At 44.7% G+C, this 21,117-nt stretch overlaps 1 pseudogene; it reads right to left on the bottom strand.

Annotated features, from left to right (window-relative positions):
- Positions 1-1,041: 1,041 nt before the first annotated feature.
- Positions 1,042-3,757, bottom strand: LOC138998922 (guanine nucleotide-binding protein subunit alpha-12 pseudogene; annotated as a pseudogene).
- Positions 3,758-21,117: the final 17,360 nt, after the last annotated feature.

Genomic DNA, 21,117 nt, shown 5'->3' with positions numbered 1-21,117 from the left:
GAACTCCCCTAGCTGGGAGCCACCGCGGGCAGTGTGCATGTGTTGTGTGAACATTCTAGAGGCAGGAGCCCTGGACAAGACCCCGGATGGAGAGGAGGGCTGAGAACGGGATCAGCTGTAAGAGGCACTGGAGTTGTGGTAGTCTGCAGGGACTCAGATCGTGCCGGGTCGGGGCTTCCTGAAGGTCAGTGTCACCAGTGAACCAAGCAGCTGTGCTGAACGCAAGCTGTGCTTCCAGAAGCCGAAGGACAGAAAGTCTTCTACTGCTTCCATGCAGCCAACTGCAGGTACAAGAAGCTGGTGAAAGAAGGAACAGTCACCTTCAAGGCCAGTTTATTTGTCTTTACCAGTGGGTGCGGGACAGCAGGGTGGTACGGAGTACTAAGTGCCAATGTGCGCTGTGCGGTGGGAGAGGGACATGCCCTGTCCACACAATCAGGGCAAGGTGACAGGCAGGAAGGACAGAGCGCATTGGAGGCATTAAGGGACGACCACACCCAGGACCCCATCTTCCGAGGCTAGGGGCCTGGGCTTCATCTAACAGCATGCACTGGGGGCTCTCAGGAAATTGGCACAGGAGTTTTAAAAGCAGCTCATTCATTTTGGTCGGTGGCACTGAGACACTCCCCCATCCTCAACCACCAAGGGTAACCTGAGGGGCAGGTACAGGGACTGCATTTAGCAGCATCAGCGCACACTCTGTCTCCTACAAACTACCATTAGGCATAGCTTTGGGGTTAGTGTCTCTCAGAAACTGGAGGGAAAGCTGTCTGCAAGGCCAGCTGATCTGTGTTTTGCATTAGAGAGAGCGTGCATGACACTCAGCGGTGACACTGTGTCAGAGCTGCAATGGCTACTCGCTAGTCCAGATTCACACCAGAGTAATCTACTCTCAGTAGTGTACCATCCCCAGGATTCAGTAGCTCATCAAAGCCCCCAAGTCCTCAGCCTGGGCTCCGCCATGCTCCTGCCACCCATTCAGATGCTGGCCATGCACACGGAAAGCCGCCCAGGACAAGGTGGGCAGCGTGGAGTTGGTTCTCACTGCAGCATGATGTCCTTGAGGATCTCCTTCAAGATCGTGTTCATGACCGCGTGGAACATGAAGCAAACTCTCCCCATCGATGGCAGTAGTGGAACAGCGGGCATGCTGTGGTTCCTGCCAGCGGCAGAAGCACTGTACCAGGTAGTGCTCCAGATCCTCCAACTGGTGGGGGTCACCCCGGAAGTCGAGGAAGTGCTTGACGATACTGACACTCCTCATCTTCTCCACCAGCAGGTCTGTCTTATTGAGGAACGCGATGATGGAATGTTGAAGAAGAGCTTGTTGTTGGTAATGGTCTCGAAGATGCTCTCGAACTCTACCAGCCAGTTGGTTGGCCAGTCCTCCAAGAGCCCTTGGTTACACTCACTCGAGGACACCATAAACAGGATTGAAGTGATCCCATCAAAGCACTGGAACCACTTCTGGTGTTGGGACCGCTGGCTGTCCACATCCACCATCTTAAAAGGGATTTTCTTTTAAAAAAAACTATTTTATTGATTTTTCACAGAGAGGGAAGGAGAGGGATAGAGAATTAGAAACATCGATGAGAGAGAAACATCGATCAGTTGCCTCCTGCACACCTCCCACTGGGGATGTGCCCGCAACCAAGGTACATGCCCTTGACCGGAATCGAACCTGGGACCTTTCAGTCTGCAAGCTGATGCTCTATCCACTGAGCCAAACCGGCCAGGGTGGGATTTTCTTTTTTAAAATATATTTTTATTAATTTCAGAGAGGAAAGGAGAGGAAGAGAAACATAAATGATGAGAGAGAATCATTGATTGGTTGCCTCCTGCACACCTCCGATTGGGGATGAACCCGCAACCCAGGCATGTGCCCTGACCTCCTGGTTCCTAGGTGGACACTCAATCACTGAGCCAGGCTGGCTGGGCTTAAAATAAATTTTCTTCTTCTTTTTTTAAATATATTTTTATTGATTTCAGAGAGGAAGGGAGAAGGAGAGAGAGAGAGAGAGAGAGAGAGATCAATGATGAGAGAGAATCACTGATTGGCTGCTTCCTGCATGCCCCCACTGGGGATTGAGCCCACAACCCGGGCATGTGCCCTGACCAGAATCGAATCCTTCAGTCCGCAGGCCCATGCTCTATCCACCAAGCCAAACAGGCTAGGGCAAAAGGGATTTTCTTAATAACAAAGTCATGTTCCACAATGCCCTTGGTGGCTTTCCTCGCCAGCAGGATGTCTTCTTGCTTACTAGGAAAGTAGTTCAGCTGGCAGATCTGGTCCAAATTGTCCAGGAAGTACTTCACTGATTCACACAGGCCTCCTGCGACTGAAGGCCTCCCTGATGTCCAAGTGCCCCCAAGGGTGCTCAGGGTAGACACGTACAGCCGGAAGGCAGCCGCCTCTATGGACAGTCCGGCTTTGTTCTCGCAGGCCATGAGGAACATGCCAAGCGTTTTGTTCTCGAATGCTGCCATGGAATGTCCCCCTGCATCCACAGGACCTTTGAGCCCTTGATGGGCTCAAAGATGGTGCCTTATTCTTTGAGCTGGACTTGTAGCTCCTGCCAGTTCCCAGCAGCAGGATCCTGACAAGGGGATGCAAGGTGGGCGATGTCTAGGCTGCGCCTCTGCCAACCTTGGCAGGCAGCAGACAGCTGCTGAGGTCCGCACCAGGCCGGACATGGCCGCTCAGACCATGGACCCCGCTGCAGGCAAGACAAGCCCCATGTGGCAGCTGGGCACTCCCTCAGGCCAAGGCCGCCACCAGAGACCCAATGGTGATGAGTTTTTAAGTATAATACCAAAAGCAAAATTCATAAAAGAAAAAATTTTAAGTTGGACTTAATTAAAATGAAAAACTTTTGCTATATGAAGCACTATTAAGAGAATGAAAACATAGACTATGAGAAAATATCTGCAAATCACATAGATGATAAAATATATCTAGCATGTACAAAGAAATTTTAAGTCTGAACAGTTAAAAAAGCACACAAAACCCAATTTTTAAAAATGGGCAAAATGAGAGAGGGAGAGAATGAGGAGTGGGGATGAAAGTGAAAGCAAGAGCAAAGGCTGATAGGAAGCATAGATTATCGGATAGAGAGAAAATGATTTGACATTCCCAAGAAGCCTACGACTCCTTTTTCTGTTTAAATATTAGTAAATTATAGATACTAGATATCCACATATTGTATTTTTAAGAAAAAATAAAAAGGTTATAAGTGCGTGTAAAAGTGTGGTTGCTGTAGTTTTCTTTTTCTTGTAGAAAAGAAAATGGTATTAATTTGAATATTTTTGAGTAAGAAATGCCTGAAAAAATTACAGCATATATTTCTCATGGTGGATAAACCAGTTATGTTTTTAACATATTAGACAATTTTTAGAGCCATTAAACTATTTTGTCTAGTAACTATAGTGATGGATAAATGATGTTATTCATTTCTCAAATCCCATGGAACTTTATAGCGCAAAGAATGAACCTTATGTAATATTTTAAAATGCAAATTAAAAAAAACACAACTAGGTGGATGGGGGGAATCACAACATGGTATGGACACTATGAAAAAAGAATTTAATTGTATTACAAATGTATGATATAACCTCACTGGAGGGAATAGAGAGGAAAGGATCTAAGTAACTTTGGAAATGACTAGAAACTGTAAGACAAAAGGAACTGTACATGAACACCACAGATGGTAATGCTGCTTCCCATGGAGGTACTGGTTAGAAGTTCTGATGCTGCCATCGTATACACTGAGACTGAAAAAATAAGGAAAAAGATAGTGAATGGTAGGGGCCAGGTTTCTCACTGCTGGAATGAAGGATGACAGATACGTAAGGGGGAAAGTCTAGAATGAACCACGGTAGTTCTGAATTAGGGTCTAAGTCATCAGTGGGAATTCCTGTTTAGCTTAATATAGAAACTGATGAGTAAAAGGAGAAATAATACAGATATGTATATATGCAGAGGTTAATATGCATACATTTATTTCCTAGCTCTGGTCACTGACAGGGTCTAAAAGCAATGACACTCCAGTAATGATGAGCACATCAGAGCAAATCCTGGTTTCTAATATCATTCTCCAACAAAAGGATCCAGAGAATGCTGAAATGGCTGGTTTTAGGGCTGGAACAGAATATGTAAAATGAGCCTAGAGCATCTATCCTGTAGTGCCAGAAAGTAGGGAGGTACTCAAAACACAAACTGCTGCGAGTATGTCAAAGGGATACAGAAGGCAACTGAAAGAGCCCCCGTGGCAAAAGATGAAACACTTTGAGCAACAAAAATAATGCAATTTTCAGTTATGTCTGGTAACAGAAAACTTTGACATGCTCAATGATAATAAAAGTAGGTAAGCTTTGATATCTTTCCAACTTTAAATCATGTAAAATTGTGTTCTTGTGCAGGTATATTTTTTCAGCGTAGGAGGACATACTACACCAGGAACATAGCTTAAATGGGACAGGCACACTGGAGTGTGTTTACAGGGGAAGAGGCCAGGAGAGGGAGGGACTCACATGAACAACAGCCCAATCCTATATAATAAAGACAAAATATGCAAATTGACCGTCACTTCACAACAAAGATGGCGGCGCCCACAGACAATAAGGAGGGAATATGCAAATTGACGTGACAAAGATGGCAACGGCCTGGTCGGGATACTTGTGTCATCACCACGGCAACAACGCAGACGTTCCACCCTGCCCCGGCCGCTCCGGGCCTCTGGGCAGCACGCGAAGGCGGAAGGCAGCTCCAGGTCAGAGCGAAGGCAGTGCTGGCAGCCAGGGAAAGGAAGGCCTATTCTTGCACGAATCTTCGTGCATTGGGCCTCTAGTTCAATATAATAAATATGCGAACCCCTACTAGGTACCAAGAACTATGAGAGGTATGGGAGAATACAAGGACAAATAAAATAGTCCCTGACCTTTAAAAGGCAACTGTCTGGTAGAAAGAATGAAAGCATACACCAAGGGAGCAATGAATCCAAATATTTAAAGGACTGTTGTGTGGAAAAGAATCAGAGGTGTTCAGCATGCCCTGAGGGACAGGCTTAGGAATGAAGGGTAGACAGAGTAACAGGCTGACTTGGGCTCAATGTCTGGCACAAGATTAGTGCTTAATGTATGCTAAGATCTCTTCCCCAAATGCCCAATAAAACAGGATTCACTCAGCTGAAAACAATAAACTCTACCATTTATGTGACAAAAAAGATATTACTTCCTTACTGTGTTATAATAATCACCTAGAAAAATTAGTTTTTTTAAAGTATAAAATTTAAAAGTCTAAAATTTAATATAAAGGAAAATATTTCAATTTTTTTTCCATCTTCACAATGTGAAAAATTTTAGTTTGACTTGTCTATCAAGAAGGTCTATCACTGCCCAGCCCCTGTTGCTCAGTAGTTGAACACAGACCTATGAACCAGGAGGTCACAGTTCAATTCCAGGTCAGGGCACATGCCTGGGTTACAGGTTTGATCCCCAGTGTGGGCATGCAGAAGGAAGCCGATCAATGATTCTCTCTCATCATTGATGTTCCTATCTCTCTCTCCCTCTCCTTTCCTCTCTGAAATCAATAAAAAAAATATAAGGTCTACCACTGATCTAAGTAATAATCAATTACAAAACAAAACCCTGGAACGTACAAGCTAAAAGCATAATTATTCTATGATCTCTTCATCACAATTTAGACCATTAAGAGCATTCACAATTTACAAATGCACAATGCCTGTTAGAAATATCTAATCATTTGCATCAGATGGAAGAGAAGAAACTTATTTAAATGAGAATGCTTTTCCCATGTGCACCAGGAAACACACACAACTAATCAGAGAGAAGAAAACCTCCCCCTGTGGTCCTGTTTCTCGTCTCTGTTCTCAATAAGCTTTTGCTCAAAGGAAAGAAAACACGGAACTAGAGTCAGCTAATTGTGTAAAGCCTTTTACTGATAAAATTAGGCAGGCTAAGTTAGATGCATGCTCAGTCCTTTGCAAAACAGGCTACAAGAATAGAGGAAATGTGGAGATTAGTCAGCACTGGGGCTGAGAAAATGAACTCAGCTATCCTTTATAATAAAAAACGAATATACAAATCGACCAAACGGTGGAACCGGTCACTATGATGCGCACTGACCACCAGGGGGCAGACGCTCAATGCAGGAGCTTCCCCCTGGTGGTCAGTGCACTCCCACGGGGGAGTGCCACTCAGCCAGAAGCCGGGCTCACGGCTGGGGAGTGCAGCGGCAGTGGCGGGAGCCTTCCTGCCTCCGTGCAGCACTAATGAGCAGTGAGCAGGTGGGTGGTAAGGAGTGAGGGGTCCCAGACTGCGAGAGGGATGTCCGGCAGTCGGACACCCCCCGAGGGCTCCCAGACTGTGAGAGGGTGCAGGCTGGGCTGAGGGATCCCCCTGAGTGCACAAATTTCATGCAACAGGCCTCTAGTGAGGAAGAAAGGGATAGCAGTCCAACAACAGTGCTCACTAGGACATGGTGAAGGTAAGCCTGTCTGGATAAGCTGCCAATATGAAGGACAGTGATATAAGGCAGGTTCAAGAAATGAGAGCAATGACGACAGTGAATACTATAAAGCAGGGGTCCTCAAACTACAGCCCGCGGGCCACATGCAAATACAAATATTGTATTTGTTCCCGTTTTGTTTTTTACTTCAAAATAAGATATGTGCAGTGTGCATAGGAATTTGTTCATAGTTTTTTTTTTAAACTATAGTCCGGCCCTCCAACGGTCTGAGGGACAGTGAAGTGGCCCCCTGTTTAAAAAGTTTGAGGACCCCTGCTATAAAGTATCCAGGTCAGGATGGTCAGTATCTAGGAAGAACCTGGCCTGCAGAACTCAGGTGGTGGAGCTGGGAAAGACAGACACCGGCTTTAGCTGCAGCACATTATTTCAGCAACATATTAAGTTATTAAAAATTGACTTAGAATGGTAAAACATTTCTCTTAAAGAAAGTTAAATACAAAAATTGTGCACACTGTATGTAAAAAATAAATAGGCAGAGAAACATCATAGACTTGAAAGAGATTGACCAAAATACAGATCATGGGAGTATGATTGACTTTTATTCCTTTATAATGTTTCTGTATATTCCATTTTTATAGTATTTCTTATTTTGTTTTACTCCGATGACTAAAACAAACTTTAAAAACTAGTTTATTCATGCCTTTCTCTAAATAGATCCAAGGGAAGTCAAAATCTACTGTGGTTTATAAACGGGGTGAATAAGAGTTTGATCTTAAAGTAAGACCAAGCCCATCCGTGCATGGAACAGGTTCAAAATTTCGATTGAAATGAAGAGGGCCAAGCGCTCATAGCAGAGCTGGCACTTTATGTGACCATTCTAAATAGAATCCACTATAGATTAAGAGAAAGGCAAATTAGACTAGTAAACTAATGGAATATTAACAGTTTGGGGGTTTGGTTTTTTGTTTGTTTTTGTTTATTGGTATTTTCTAAATTTCTATACTCAATGTTTGACTTTAATAGAAATAAAAATGCCATTTTCAAAATACTCTGTAGTTGTACTGGTTACTACTACATATATTTTTAGGTATTTACTTTTGTGGGGGTGGGGAGGTTAGTCCTCACCTGAATACTTTTCCAATGATTTTAAAAAATATATATTTTATTGATTTTTTACAGAGAGGAAGGAAGAGGGACAGAGAGGTAGAAACATCGATGAGAGGGAAACATCGATCAGCTGCCTCCTGCACACTCCCTACTGGGGATGTGCCTGCAACCAAGGTACATGCCCTTGACTGGAATCGAACCTGGGGTCCTTCAGTCCGCAGGCTGATGCTCTATCCACTGAGCCAAACCGGTTAGGGCTTCCCATTGATTTTTAAAGGGAGTGGAAGGGAGGGGGAAGACAGAAAAACATCAAAGTGAGAGGTACACATTGTTTGCCACCCACATGGCCCCAACCAGGGCAGTGGATTGAGCCTGAAACCAAGGTACATGACCTAGACTGGAATCAAATGGGGACCCTTCAGTCCTGGGGCCAACGCTGCATCCACTTGGCCAAACCAGCTAAGGTAGGTATTTACTTTAATGGTACATTTAAAAATATATTCCCGGGAGAAAAAAAAATGGCAACCGGCAGGAAGGTAGGGAGGGAGAGAGTGTGAGAGTGAGAGGGAGTGATAGAGGAGTGTGTGGACGTGTGTGGTGTGTGTGTGTATGAGTTAGGGACAGTTAGATTCTGCAGGTCTTCTAAGGGGCTGCTAAACTGGGCAGTCTTAGGCGGCAGAGCCCCGCTCCCTGCAGGACACTCCTGGGCAGCCAGCGCGGGCACAGAGACCACACCATCTTGGGAAACAGAGCTGCTTGAGACTAGGATCCTGGCCTCAGAACCACCCAGTCTGATCTCAGATGCATACCAGGAGCCTGCAGCCACTGGGGACAGAGACCTGTGACCACAGCTACAGACCTGCCGACACCAAAAGTTCAGAAATCCCCTTGGCAGATTCGTGAGTAACAGAGCCCATCCCTCTCCCTGCAGGCGCACGGGCGGCGCCATAGTAACTGATAGACCCACCCCTTGCCAGGGCCTCAGTGCTGCCACAGGAACTTTAGCCTGGAAGTGTGCGAGCACCTTGGAACTGGTCCCCTGTAGTGCCCGCTTCAGGAGTCCTGGGCTGGGAGCAAACGCTTGAACACCGGGAACTGGTCCTGCGTGCACTGCCTCCTCCAGGAGCCCTGAGCTGGGAGAATGGCGCGAACACCGGGAATTTGTCCCTTGTAGCGCAGGCCCAGGGAACCCGATTCTCTGGGCAGGAGGCAGCACCAAGCACCAGTGACTTGACTGTGTTTCTTACCACCTGCGCCTGAGATCCCTGACTCCCTGTGCATTCATACTAAGAGCCAGTGACTCCAATTCTTGGTGCAAGGGCACACAGGGACCCTGATTCTCAATGAGAGGTCCAGCGAAGCAACAGAGACTCTGATACTGGATTCTTGGGGAACTCTGACTCCTGGCGCAAGCTAGGGGGCGCTGATTTTCAACACGCTCCAGGGGGATCTCTGTTTCAGCACGGTCATTGATTCTAAGGGCACGCACGAGGCCACATTGAGCGCTGGCAACACTGACTCTGAGCGAGCCTGGTTCCCACCAACCCACAACAACCACACATCTTAGTGTCAGAGCTCTTCAGTGACACTAGGGTGGTGGGAGGCTCCCACTGCACACGGCCGAGGCCCACACAACTCGACGTTTGAACCATCGGGAGATAATCAGAATGAAGAGATGACACAACACCCAGAGTAAAGACAATGAGGAGTTGCCAAGAAAGGAAATTAATGAAGTTGAAGCATGCAACAGGACAGAAAAAGAATTCAGAATAATGGTTGTACAATTCATTCACCGGATGGATAAGAAAATCAACAACCTATGCAGAATGAGGAAGAAATGAAAAGTGATATAGCTACAATCAAAAACACCATGGAAAGTTTCAACAGCAGACTAGAAGAAGCAGAAGACCGAATTAGTGAGTTAGAAGATAAGGCAGAGAAACAAGCTCAATCTGAACAACAACTGGAGAAAAAAATTAAAAATCAGGAGGAGATCCTAAGGGAGCTTTGGGACAACATGAAACCAAGTAACATAATAGGGCTGCAAGATGGATAAGAAGAGCAGCAAGGATTAGAAAATTGATTTGAAGAAATAATGACAGAAAACATCCCAGATATGGGGAAGAAAAAAGTTACACAAGTACAGAGAGTCCCAGCAAGATGAACCCCAAAAGACCCACACCAAGACATGTCATAATTACCATGGCAAATGTACAAGACAAAGAGAGAATCTTAAAGGCTGCACAAGAGAAACAGAGAGTTACCTACAAAGGATCCCCCATCAGATTATCAAATGATTTCTCAACAGAAACACATCAAGCTAGAAGGGAATGGAAGGAGGTATACAAAGTGTTGCAAAGCAAAGGACTGAATCCAAGAATACTATATCCAGCAAGACTATCAATCAAGATTGAAGGGGAAATCAGCTTTGCAGACAAAAAAAGGCTAAGGGAGTTTATCACTACCAAGCCAGCACTGCAAGAAATGCTGTAAAAAGAAGAAATATAAAGGTAAGAAAGAACACAGGCACGAAAATAGAAATGAATCCAAGGATGTACCTTTCAATAATAACTTTAAATGTAAATGGACTAAACGCTCCAATCAAAAGACATTGAGTGGCTGAATGGATAAAAAGACATGACCCATATGTATGCTGTCTACAAGAGACCCACCTCAGAAAAAGGGACTCACAGAGACTGAAAGTGAAGGGATGGAAAAATATCTTTCAGGCAAATAGAAATGAAAAAAAAAAACTGGGGTAGCAATACTTATATCTGACAAAATAGACCTCAAAGTGAAGGCCATAACAAGAGATAAGAAAGGTCACTTCATAATATTACAGGGATCGATGCAACAAGAGAATATAACCCTTATAAACATATATGCACCCAATGCAGGAGCACCCAAATACATAAAAACCTCCTGGAAAATAACAAGGGAGAGATCAACAACAACACAATCATAGTAGGGGACTTAAACACACCACTGACATCACTGGATAAATCCTCTAGACAAAAAATCAGCAAATAAACAGCAATCCTAAATGACTCACTAGATCAGATGGACTTAATTGACATCTTCAGAACATTTCACCCCAAAGCCATGGAATATATGTTCTTCTCAAGTGCACATGGGACATCTTCAAAAACAGACCACATAGTAGGTCACAAGCAAAGTCTCCCCAAATTCAAGAAGATTGAAATCATAGCAAGCATCTTCTCAGATCACAAGGGCATAATATTAGAAATAAACCACAATAGAAACAATCCAAAAAACTCAAACACTTGGAAGCTGAATAGCATGTTACTAAATAATGATTGGGTTACCAGTGAGATCAAAGTAGAAATTAAAAACACCCTGGAAACTAATGACAATAACAGTACAACAACCCAAAATCTATGGGACACAATGAAAGCAGTCCTGAGAGGGAAGTTTATAGCACTACAGGCCTACCTCAAAAAACAAGAAAAAAATGATAGTAAATCATTTAACTCTACAACTCAAAGAATTAGAAAGAGAACAACAAAAAATCCCAGAGTGAGCAGAAGAAAGGAGATAATAAAGATCAGAGCAGAAATAAATGACATAGAGACCAAAAACACAATACAAAAGATCAATGAAAGCAAGAGCTGGTTCTTTGAAAGGATAAACAAGATTGATGAGCCTCTAGCCGGGCTCACCAAGAAGCAAAGAGAGAGGACTCAAATAAACAAAATCAGAAATGATAGAGGCGAAATAACAACAGACCCCTCAGAAATTCAAAGAATTGTTAAAAAATACTATGAACAACTCTACTCTAACAAACTAGACAACCTGGAGGAAATGGACATATTCCTAGAAAAATACAATCTTCTAAAACTCAATCCAGAGGATTCTAAAAATCTCAACAGGCCAATAACAATGGAAGAAATTGAAGCAGTCATCAAAAAGCTCCCAGCAAACAAAAGCCCAGGGACAGGCGGCTTCACAGGGGAGTTTTACCAAACATTCAAGGAAGAACTAAAACATATCCTCCTCAGACTACATATTCCAAAAAATTCAAGAGGAAGGAACACTTCCAAGCTCATTCTATGAAGCCAGCATCACCCTAATACCAAAACCAGGTAAAGACAACACAATGAAAGAGAATTATAGGCCAATATCCCTCATGAACATAGACGTCAAAATACTCAACAAAATTCTAGCAAATCGGATCCAGCAGTACATCAGAAAGATCATACACCATGACCAAGTAGGATTCATCCCAGGGATGCAAGGATGGTACAATATCTGCAAATCAATAAACGTGATTCATCACATAAACAAATTGAGAGAAAAAAAGCCACATAGGTATATCAACTGATGCAGAAAAAACTTTCAACAAAATTCAACACCTTTTCTTGATAAAAACTCTCAGCAAGGTAGGAAGAGAAGGATCATACTTCAATGTAATAAAAGCCATATATGACAAACCCACAGCCAACATCATAATCAATGGGCAAAAACTAAAACCATTTCCCCTGAGAACAGGAACAAGACAGGGATGGCCCCTCTCACCACAACTGTTCAACATAGTACTAGAAGTACTAGCCATTGCAATCAGACAAGAAGAAGAAATAAAAGGCATCCAAATTGGAAAAGAAGAAGTAAAACTGTCCTTATTTGCAGATGACATGATACTGTATTTAGAAAACCCTAAAGACTCCACCAAAAAATTATTAGAGTTAAATCAATTCGGCAATGTAGCAGGATACAAAATTAATGCCAAGAAATCTAAGGCATTTCTTTACACCAACAGTGAACTTACAGAAAGGGAGACTAAAAAAGGAATCCCATTTACCATCGCACCAAAAAAATTAAGATACCTAGGAATAAACTTAACTAAGGAGGTAAAAGACTTATATGCGAAAAACTACAGGACACTGAAAAAAGAGATAGAGGAAGACATAAACAGATGAAAGAACATACCGTGTTCATGGATTGGTAGAATCAACATCATCAAAATGTCCATACTACCTAAAGCAATCTATAGATTTAATGCAATCCCCATTAAATTACCAACAGCATATTTCACAGATCTAGAACGAACATTCCAAAAATTCATCTGGAATAAAAAAAGACCCCGAATAGCTGCAGCAATCCTGAGAAAGAAGAGCAACATAGCTGGGATCTCAATACCAGATATCAAACTGTATTACAAAGCCACTGTTCTTAAAACAGCTTGGTACTGGCACAAGAACAGACCTATAGATCAATGGAATAGAATAGAGAACCCAGAAATTGACCCAAAGCACTATGCCCAATTAATATTTGACAAAGGAGGCAAGAGCATACAATGGAGTCAAGACAGTCCCTTGAATAAATGGTGTTGGGAAAATTGGACAGATACATGCAAAAAGATGAAACTAGACCACCAACTCACACCATACAGAAAAATAAACTCAAAATGGATAAAAGACTTAAACGTAAGACGGGAAACCATAAAAATACTAGAGGAATCCATAGGCAGCGAAATAGCAAACATATGTTGAAGGAATTTCTTCTCTGATAATGCTCCTAGGGCAATGGAAACTAAAGAGAAAATAAACAAATGGGACTACATTAAAATAAAAAGCTTTTGCACAGCAAAGGAAACCATCAACAAAACAACAAGAAGACCCACTGCATGGGAGAACATATTTGCCAATGATATCACCGATAAGGGTTTAATCTCCAACATTTACAAGGAATTCATGAAACTTAATAATAGGAAGATAAACAATCCAATCAACAAATGGGCAATGGACCTAGATAGACACTTTTCGAAAGAGGACATACAGAGGGCTGAAAGACATATGAAAACATGCTCAAAGTCACTAATTATACGAGAGATGCAAATCAAAACGACAATGCGGTATCACCTCACACCTGTCAGAATGGCTATCATCAACAAATCAACAAACAACAAGTGTTGGAGAGGATGTGGAGAAAAAGGAACCCTTGTGCACTGCTGGTGGGAATGCAGACTGGTGCAGCCACTGTGGAGAACAGTATGGAGCTTCCTCAAAAAACTAAAAATGGAACTCCCATTTGACCCAGTGATCCCACTTCTAGGAATATATCCCAAGAAGCCAGAAACACCAATCAGAAAGGATATATGCACCCCTATGTTCATAGCAGCACAATTCACCATAGCTAAGATTTGGAAACAGCCTAAGTGCCCATCAGCAGATGAGTGGATTAAAAAACTGTGGTACATCTACACAATGGAATACTACGCTGTGGTAAAAAAGAAGGAACTCTTGCCTTTTGCAACAGCTTGGATGGAACTGGAGAGCATTATGCTAAGTGAAATAAGCCAGTCAGAGAAAGATAAATACCACATGATCTCACTCATTTGTGGACTATAGAGAACAACATAGACTGATGAACAGGGACAGATCCAAAGACAGAGAAACAGCAATCAGACTATTAATCCCCAGAGGGAAAGTAGGGGAGGGTGGGGGTAAGGGGAAGAGATCAACCAAAGGACTTGTATACATGCATATAAGCCAAACCAATGGACATGGACAACAGGGGGATGAGAGCATGAGTTGGGGGGGAGTATGGGGGTTAATGGAGGGGAATGAGGACACATTTGTAATTCCTTAACTAATAAAGAATTTAAAGATAAAAAAAATATATTCCCACCACTGTTTTAAATATCTATAATAATAAAAGCATAATATGCTAATTAGACCAGACATCCTTCCAGAAGACCTTCCGGACGAAGCTGGGGCTGCGAGGGAAGCCCAGGTCCCGGGTGCCCCAGGGAAGCTGGTGCTGGCAGTTGGGAGAAGGAAGGCCTACTCTTGCACGGATTTTGTGCATCGGGCCCCTAGTCTAATATAAATTTAATCTGTGTCCTGAGTCATCTACACTAATAAAAGAGAAACATGGTAATTGGCGTACGACCGCTACCCTTCCCATTGGCTAATCAGCGTATCCTTATGCAAATTAACTGTCAGCCAAGATGGCGGCTGGCAGCCATGCACTGAAGTGAGCAGGGAGGCTTGCTTCCTCCAGAAACTGCAGACTCCAACGTTCCCCGCCTCACTTGCCGGACTCTCAACTGCAACTCTAAGCAACTATTACTATGTTGCAAATAAGAAGCTAAGCAAAACTGGCTTTCAGTCAGCCCCGGACCGCAACATTGTATCGATGTTTTCAGCAGCAAGGCCTCAGAGCTAAAGCTGGCCCAGAATAAAAAAAAAAAAAAGAAAACAAGGAGCGGTTGGGAGCTTTTAGTCAACTGCCAGTGGGAAAACAGCCCTCAGCCCCTCAGCCAGCCTGGCCAGGCACCCCAGTGGGGACCCCCACCCTGATCCAGGACACCCTTCAGGGCAAACCAGCCGGCCCCGACCCATGCACCAGGCCTCTATCCTATATAGTAAAAGGGTAATATGCCTCCTGGCACCGGGATCAGCGGAGCAGCGAGGCTCCCAGCACTGGGATCAGCGTGACAGGGGGCAGCACCCAAACCCCCTGATCAGCCCTGCTCTGTGCCTGATAGGGGGGGAGCTCCCCAAGCCCCCAATTGCCCTGCAGCTCTGTATGTGACAGGGTGCAGCGCACCAACCCCCTGATCGGCCCTGCTCTGTGTGTGACGGGGTAGAACCATAACCTCTCCATCGGCCCTGCCCTGAGTGTGACAGTGGCGGCGCCCCAACCCCCTGATCGGCCCTGTTCTGTGGGTGATAGAGGGTGGTGCCCCAACCCCCCTCCACGGGCCTTGCTCTGTGTGTGACAGGGTAGAGCCATAACCTCCCCATTGGCCCTGCCCTGAGTGTGACAGGGTGCAGCGCCCCAACCCCCTGATCCGCCCTGCTCTGTGTGCGACAGGGGGGCGGTGCCCCAACTCCCCTATCGGCCCTACTCTGTGAGTGACAGGGGGGAGCTCCTCAACCCCCTGATCGGCCCTGCTCTGTGAGTGACAGGGAGCAGCGCCCCAACCCCCTGATTGGCCCTGCTCTGTGAGTGACAGGGAGCAGCGCCCCAACCCCCCGATCGGCCCTGCTCTGTGCGTGACGGGGGTGGCACCGCAACCTCCCCATCGACCCTGCCTTGAGTGCAACAGGGGGCGGTGCCCCAACCCCCCAATCAGTCTACCCTGAGCGTGACTGAGGGTGGCATTGCAACCTCCCAATCCGCCCTGCTCTGTGCATGACGGGGCGGCGCCCCAACTCCCCAATCGGCCCTGCTCTGAGCCTGACCAGGGGCTGCACCTAGGGATTGGGCCTGCCCTCTGCCACCCTGGAGCAGGCCTAAGCCAGCAGGTCATTATCTCCCGAGGGGTCCCAGACTGGGAGAGGGCACAGGCTGGGCTGGGGGACCCCCCGCCCCCAGTGCACAAATTTTTGTGCACCGGGCCTCTAGTCTATAATATAAAAGCATAATATGCTAATTAGACCAGGCAACCTTCCGGACAACCTTCTGGACAAAGCCTGGGCTTCAAGGGAAACCCGGGTCCTGGGGGCCAGAGGAAAGCCAGTGCCAGCAGCCAGGGGAAGGAAGGCCTACTCTTGCACAAATTTCGTGCATTGGGCCTCTAGTTCATATATAATTTCTTATAAACTATCAGGTATTAAGAATAAGGACAAAAATATTGTGTATTTCAAAACAAGAATAATCTGATAGGCAAATGTATTTGCACATTAGTAGTATATATAATAAAATGCTAGAAAGTTGAATAGAAATGATGCAGAGACCAAAAGGGCAAGCCTTAGTTTCCCTCAAGTAAACTACCTGGGCCTTCTCCTAACTATTCCCCACCTGCAATGGCCAACTCCTTGTGCTATAAACACTGCAGCATCCAAACAAAGTTTGGTCCAGAGATTGATACTTATTCATGCCCACACAGAAAGAACAAAGAGGGGATGTGTTCCTTCACAGCAGCCAGCATGTGTTCTTTCTACCTTGCTGTAGAAACTGTCATTCAAAAGGTATTGCCCTGGCAGGCTGCTCAGTGGTTAGAGTGAAAGTCTTTGAACTGGAGGGTCTAGGGTTCGATTCCCAGGCAAAGGCATGTACCTGGGTTGCAGGTCTGATCCCGCCCCCAGTGGGGGTGTGGTGGGAGGCAACCAATGGAACTGTCTCTGTCATATCACGTTTCTCCTTTCTCTTTCTCTCTATACCTCCCTCTTCCCTTCCACTACCTCTAAAAATCAATGGAAAAAATATCCTCACTCTTTGGGTGAGGGTTAAAAATAGAAAGGTTGTGAATTAAAATCATAAGGTTTACCACCAAACAGGACAAATGATAAATTTTTAAATCATGACAAAAAAGTAATGTCCAAATATGTAACTAGATAACTGGAAAACAATATCAATGAACTGAGAAAATGCTAAAGTCAAATCCCTATTAATATTTTTAAGTTATTTTTTCATGCAAATGTAAGTAGTTAGGGAGTTTTGAATCTTCATCATTACAACTAGTGACTTGCAAAATTCAGTTCTTTACAAACCCAAGCTGTTCACTCTGCTGTGATCATTGTTTGATCAATGAGAAAAGTTAAGATATGTAACTTTTGCCCTAACCGGTTTGGCACAGTGGATAGAGCATCATCCTGCGGACTGAAAGGTCCCAGGTTCGATTCAGGTTAAGGGCATGTAACTTGGTTGTGGGCACATCCCCAGTGGGGAGTGTGCAGGAGGCAGCTGATTGATGTTTCTCTCTCATCGATGTTTCTAACTCTCTATCCCTCTCCTTTCCTCTCTGTAAAAAAATCAATAAGATATATTAAAAAAAAAAATTAGAAAAAAAAGATATGTAACTTCTAAATTATGTCTAAGGTTACTAGTTGTTCTCTCACGCATTTGTTTTAATGGTCAGTCTATACTCATTGTTTGTGTTAAAATTCCCACGGGCTTAAGAATCAATAAGTTTTACAGAAATCACTAAGAAAAATATTTTTGGACAAAATTTTCTACCAACCTAAGCACCCATGCTAATTGTTATTAAAGGCAAGAATTTCCAAGAAAAATAAGATTAGAACTTCTAGAAGTTAATCTAAAGGACTATCAAAGTACTGACATTTTTATGGAACAAATGGAGACTACATCTCTTGGATCAATTGTAAACAGTATTTCATACCTGGGAAATCTTTGTGCTAATTAATTTTCCTTATATTCTCCATTTTCTGACACACAAGCTACCTGTACAATCTTCATTAAGACTTAAATTTAAGAGAATTTTCTAACTAATATTTTGTTACAAATGACAGTGTCAGGAACACATTTCCTCACCATGTTAACATTCAGAGACTTTATAATTTTATTATTCAAGCATTTATCACAATCAGTAATTACCTTGTTTTATTTGCTTATAGTCTTTTTCATAAATAATTTCTGTAAGATTAGGGTGTGTAATGTACCCTGCGAATCACCCAAAGACCGGAAACTATAATTAATCTTTGTAGATAACTAATCGGCTCAATCTAGCTTCTGTAACAAACTGCCTTTTTGCTAACCAGGTTCCTCATTCCTAACCCCAAGATGTAATCAATACCTTTGTGATTTTTGCCTATATAAATCTGGTGTTGTGAACATCTTATCACTACGAGATTTGGAGAGCAAAATGCCCCCTCGTAGGTAGTCCCGACTTTGAAATAAATGTGACTCCTAATTCGACTTCTTGAGGCATCCTTGTGTGATTCTCAGGGTACATTATAACATTTGGAGGCTCCCTAGAGAGATTCAGCCCCCTAGGAGCGCTGTTTTGGACGCCAAGGGAGGCTGAACCTCCGCTGAGCCCGTTGTGGAGGCTGGGGGGACTCTAGAGGGGCGCAACCTGAGACGTTCCAGGTCCCTGGGGGAGAACTCAGAGTCACCTGAGAAATCCTCTAGAGGTGAGTTTTGGTTCTTGGGACTGGTCGCTTGCAGATTTCGAGAAGGGCTAGCTAGATGCAGCCCTAACTTCTCCATCCTTGGAGTGCCCTGAGACATCAGAGGCTACTCTTGGCTTTGGTTTTTGGTTTTCATTTCGCCGAAATCCTCTTGGAGGACATTGAATGGTTCTTTCCTTTCTCTTTAACCTTTGAGGGATTGTGTGAATGGATTACTGACCTAATATATATCAAAGTTCCTTGAGGGACTTCACCTCTCCTGAGGTGACCCTCCACACTTTTCTCGTAATGTCCGGGCAGCACGGGCCGGGCTGGTGGCAGCGGCGGCACAGGCACACTCGCCCCTCCTTCCCGGCGGCGGGGGCTCCAGCTGCTCTCCGGGACTTGCCACCGCACTCTGACTGTCCCTCCCTGATTAAGCACTCTTTTTCACAGGTCAACAACGGATTCCAGGACGACTTTCCCCTAACAGTCCCCGGCGAACTCTGCAAGTGGTTTCAATTTTTTTTTCTTTTTCCTTGCTGGTCCCGCCCCTCTCTCCAGCAGCACAAGCAGAGGCGGAGGCAGGCAACAGTGTTCGCTCACTCCTCCCCTCGGCTGAATTGGCAAAACAACAATCTCCCTGCACCGCTGCGGACCCAGCTCCCAGAAAATCCCCCTATGTTGTGTGCTGAGGCATTTATCTGTTTGTTGCATCTATTAGTCTTATTTTCTTTGTCCAGTATGAGCGCTGTTTCTGTCTGGCCAAGACATGGGTTGAGAATCCTGTCCTGGGATGTGGGAAAGGGAGGCCCCCACATCTGTTCTTATCAGGCCCCCATCAGGGGTCTTGGGCGGTGTTCCTGTTATCTGCTCAGATCCCAAGACTGTAAGAGTACTTGTTCACTGAAAGGGTGTAAGTGCAGATGTTTGTTTGATGTTTGTCTGCCTGGGTATAATTATTTGTTCATGTAAATGTGGAAGTCTGCGAGAGAGAAAAAACACACGTTTTTGCTCTGATGGATAGCAAAACACCCCTACCAGCCGCTGGGTTTTCTTTTCCCAGGGGTGCTTGCTCTCTGTCAGAGGTGGAATTGGCCCACCTATCTAATACAATTTCTGTCTATGTTCATCAATTTAAAGGTATAAAGTTGTAACAATTGTGGTCCAGAAAGGTTTAAAGTAGGGACCAAATTTAAAGTCAACTATTTATAAGGCTAAATGAATCTTATTCCCAACACCTTTCACCCCAGTCTTAATCAGTAGTGAAGGAACAGTCTCAGAACTATTTGTCTCAATTGGCCATTTAAGTTTAATAGTAAAAGACTGGTTAATGATTACAATATACAGTGGGGCCTTGACTTACGAGTGTCCCGACTAACAAGTTTTTTGAGATACCAGCTGTCTCTCGGCCGATTTTTTGCATTGAGTTGATAGAGTAATTTGAGTTAACGAGCTCCTTACTGAGCTCGGTCTCGGAACGAATTAAACTCGTAAGTCAAGGCCCCACTGTATTGTGAAACCTTCAGAAGGAAAGGAGAATGTTTTGTGGACCATTTGGTTCTTTTGTGTGTGTAACAGCTTTTATTAGTTTTTAAAATCAGTACTTTTTAATGGAAACACACTCAAACAAAGGGGCTTTTCAGAGAGGTCAGGAAATCTGATTACAGGGCATGTTTCCCCTGGCCAGCGTAAGGCCCACTGGTCCCCACCATGCCACTGTCGCTGGCTAGAGGCAAGCGCTTTTCCCAGTGGGAACAGAGAGAAAAGGACTGCCAGATGAAAATGCCTTCCCCTGCGGCAGGAGCACCTCCACTCGCCACCTGGGGACCCGGGGCCGTGGTCCCTGCCTCTGCCCACCCGGCGCCCATACCCCATGCCCTCTGCTTGCCAGGTAATTGCCTCCCCCCACAACCCCCAGGGGTTAATTTGAGTGGGCAGCCGAGGCTGCGGCGGCGAGGAGGGAAATTTCCTTGTGCCTCCCTGCACCCCAATGAGACCCAAGAACCCCTGGGGAAAAGGCCTCCTTGGACACTTTTCACCGTGTTCTGTTGGGGGGGGGGGGGGGGCGGGGGGGCGGGGCTTAAAAGGCAGCTACAAAAAAAGAAGAAAAAGAAGCTACAAAAATTAGAAGGACTTGAACGAATGAATTGGTCACAGCTGGTAGAGGTGGCCCAGAAAGTCTTTAACAATAGGGACACCCCGGAGGAGAAACAGGACAAAAGGAAAGGCCGGCAGCAAACTAGGAAGGCATTAGTATGCCTGTTGTAGGAAGTAGGGGCACTGGAAGAGAGAACATCCTGGTAGGTTAACAAAGGAAGGCCCAGGGGAAAACCCAGGCTCTGAAGGATTTACACTCAGGGAAGGGGACTAATAGGGCCAGGACTCCTTTTCCTTGAACGCCTTACAGCCCAGAATAATAATTTTTATAAATAGGACCCCCAGTTAGTTTCCTGGTGTACTCTGGGGCAGCCTATTCAGTCTTGACGGAGCCAATGGGACCCAAGACCTCTGAAAGGCATCAGTCCAGAAAACCATCAAACAGATTGCCTTTTTCTGGACACTAAAGAGGACTGTGGACCCCAAAAAGAAGGCTCTCGTCTCAGCACCTGCCCTAGCCTTACCGGATGTCACAAAGCCCTTCCACCTCTATGTGAGTGAGGTAAGGGGCTTTGCTAGAGGGATTCCCACCCAGATTCTAGG

Source organism: Myotis yumanensis, unplaced genomic scaffold, assembly GCF_028538775.1.
Source record: "Myotis yumanensis isolate MYYU_CA2020_CCGP unplaced genomic scaffold, mMyoYum1.0.hap1 SCAF_21, whole genome shotgun sequence".
Lineage (NCBI taxonomy): Eukaryota > Metazoa > Chordata > Mammalia > Chiroptera > Vespertilionidae > Myotis > Myotis yumanensis.
This window is presented reverse-complemented; position numbering and strand designations above follow the sequence as displayed.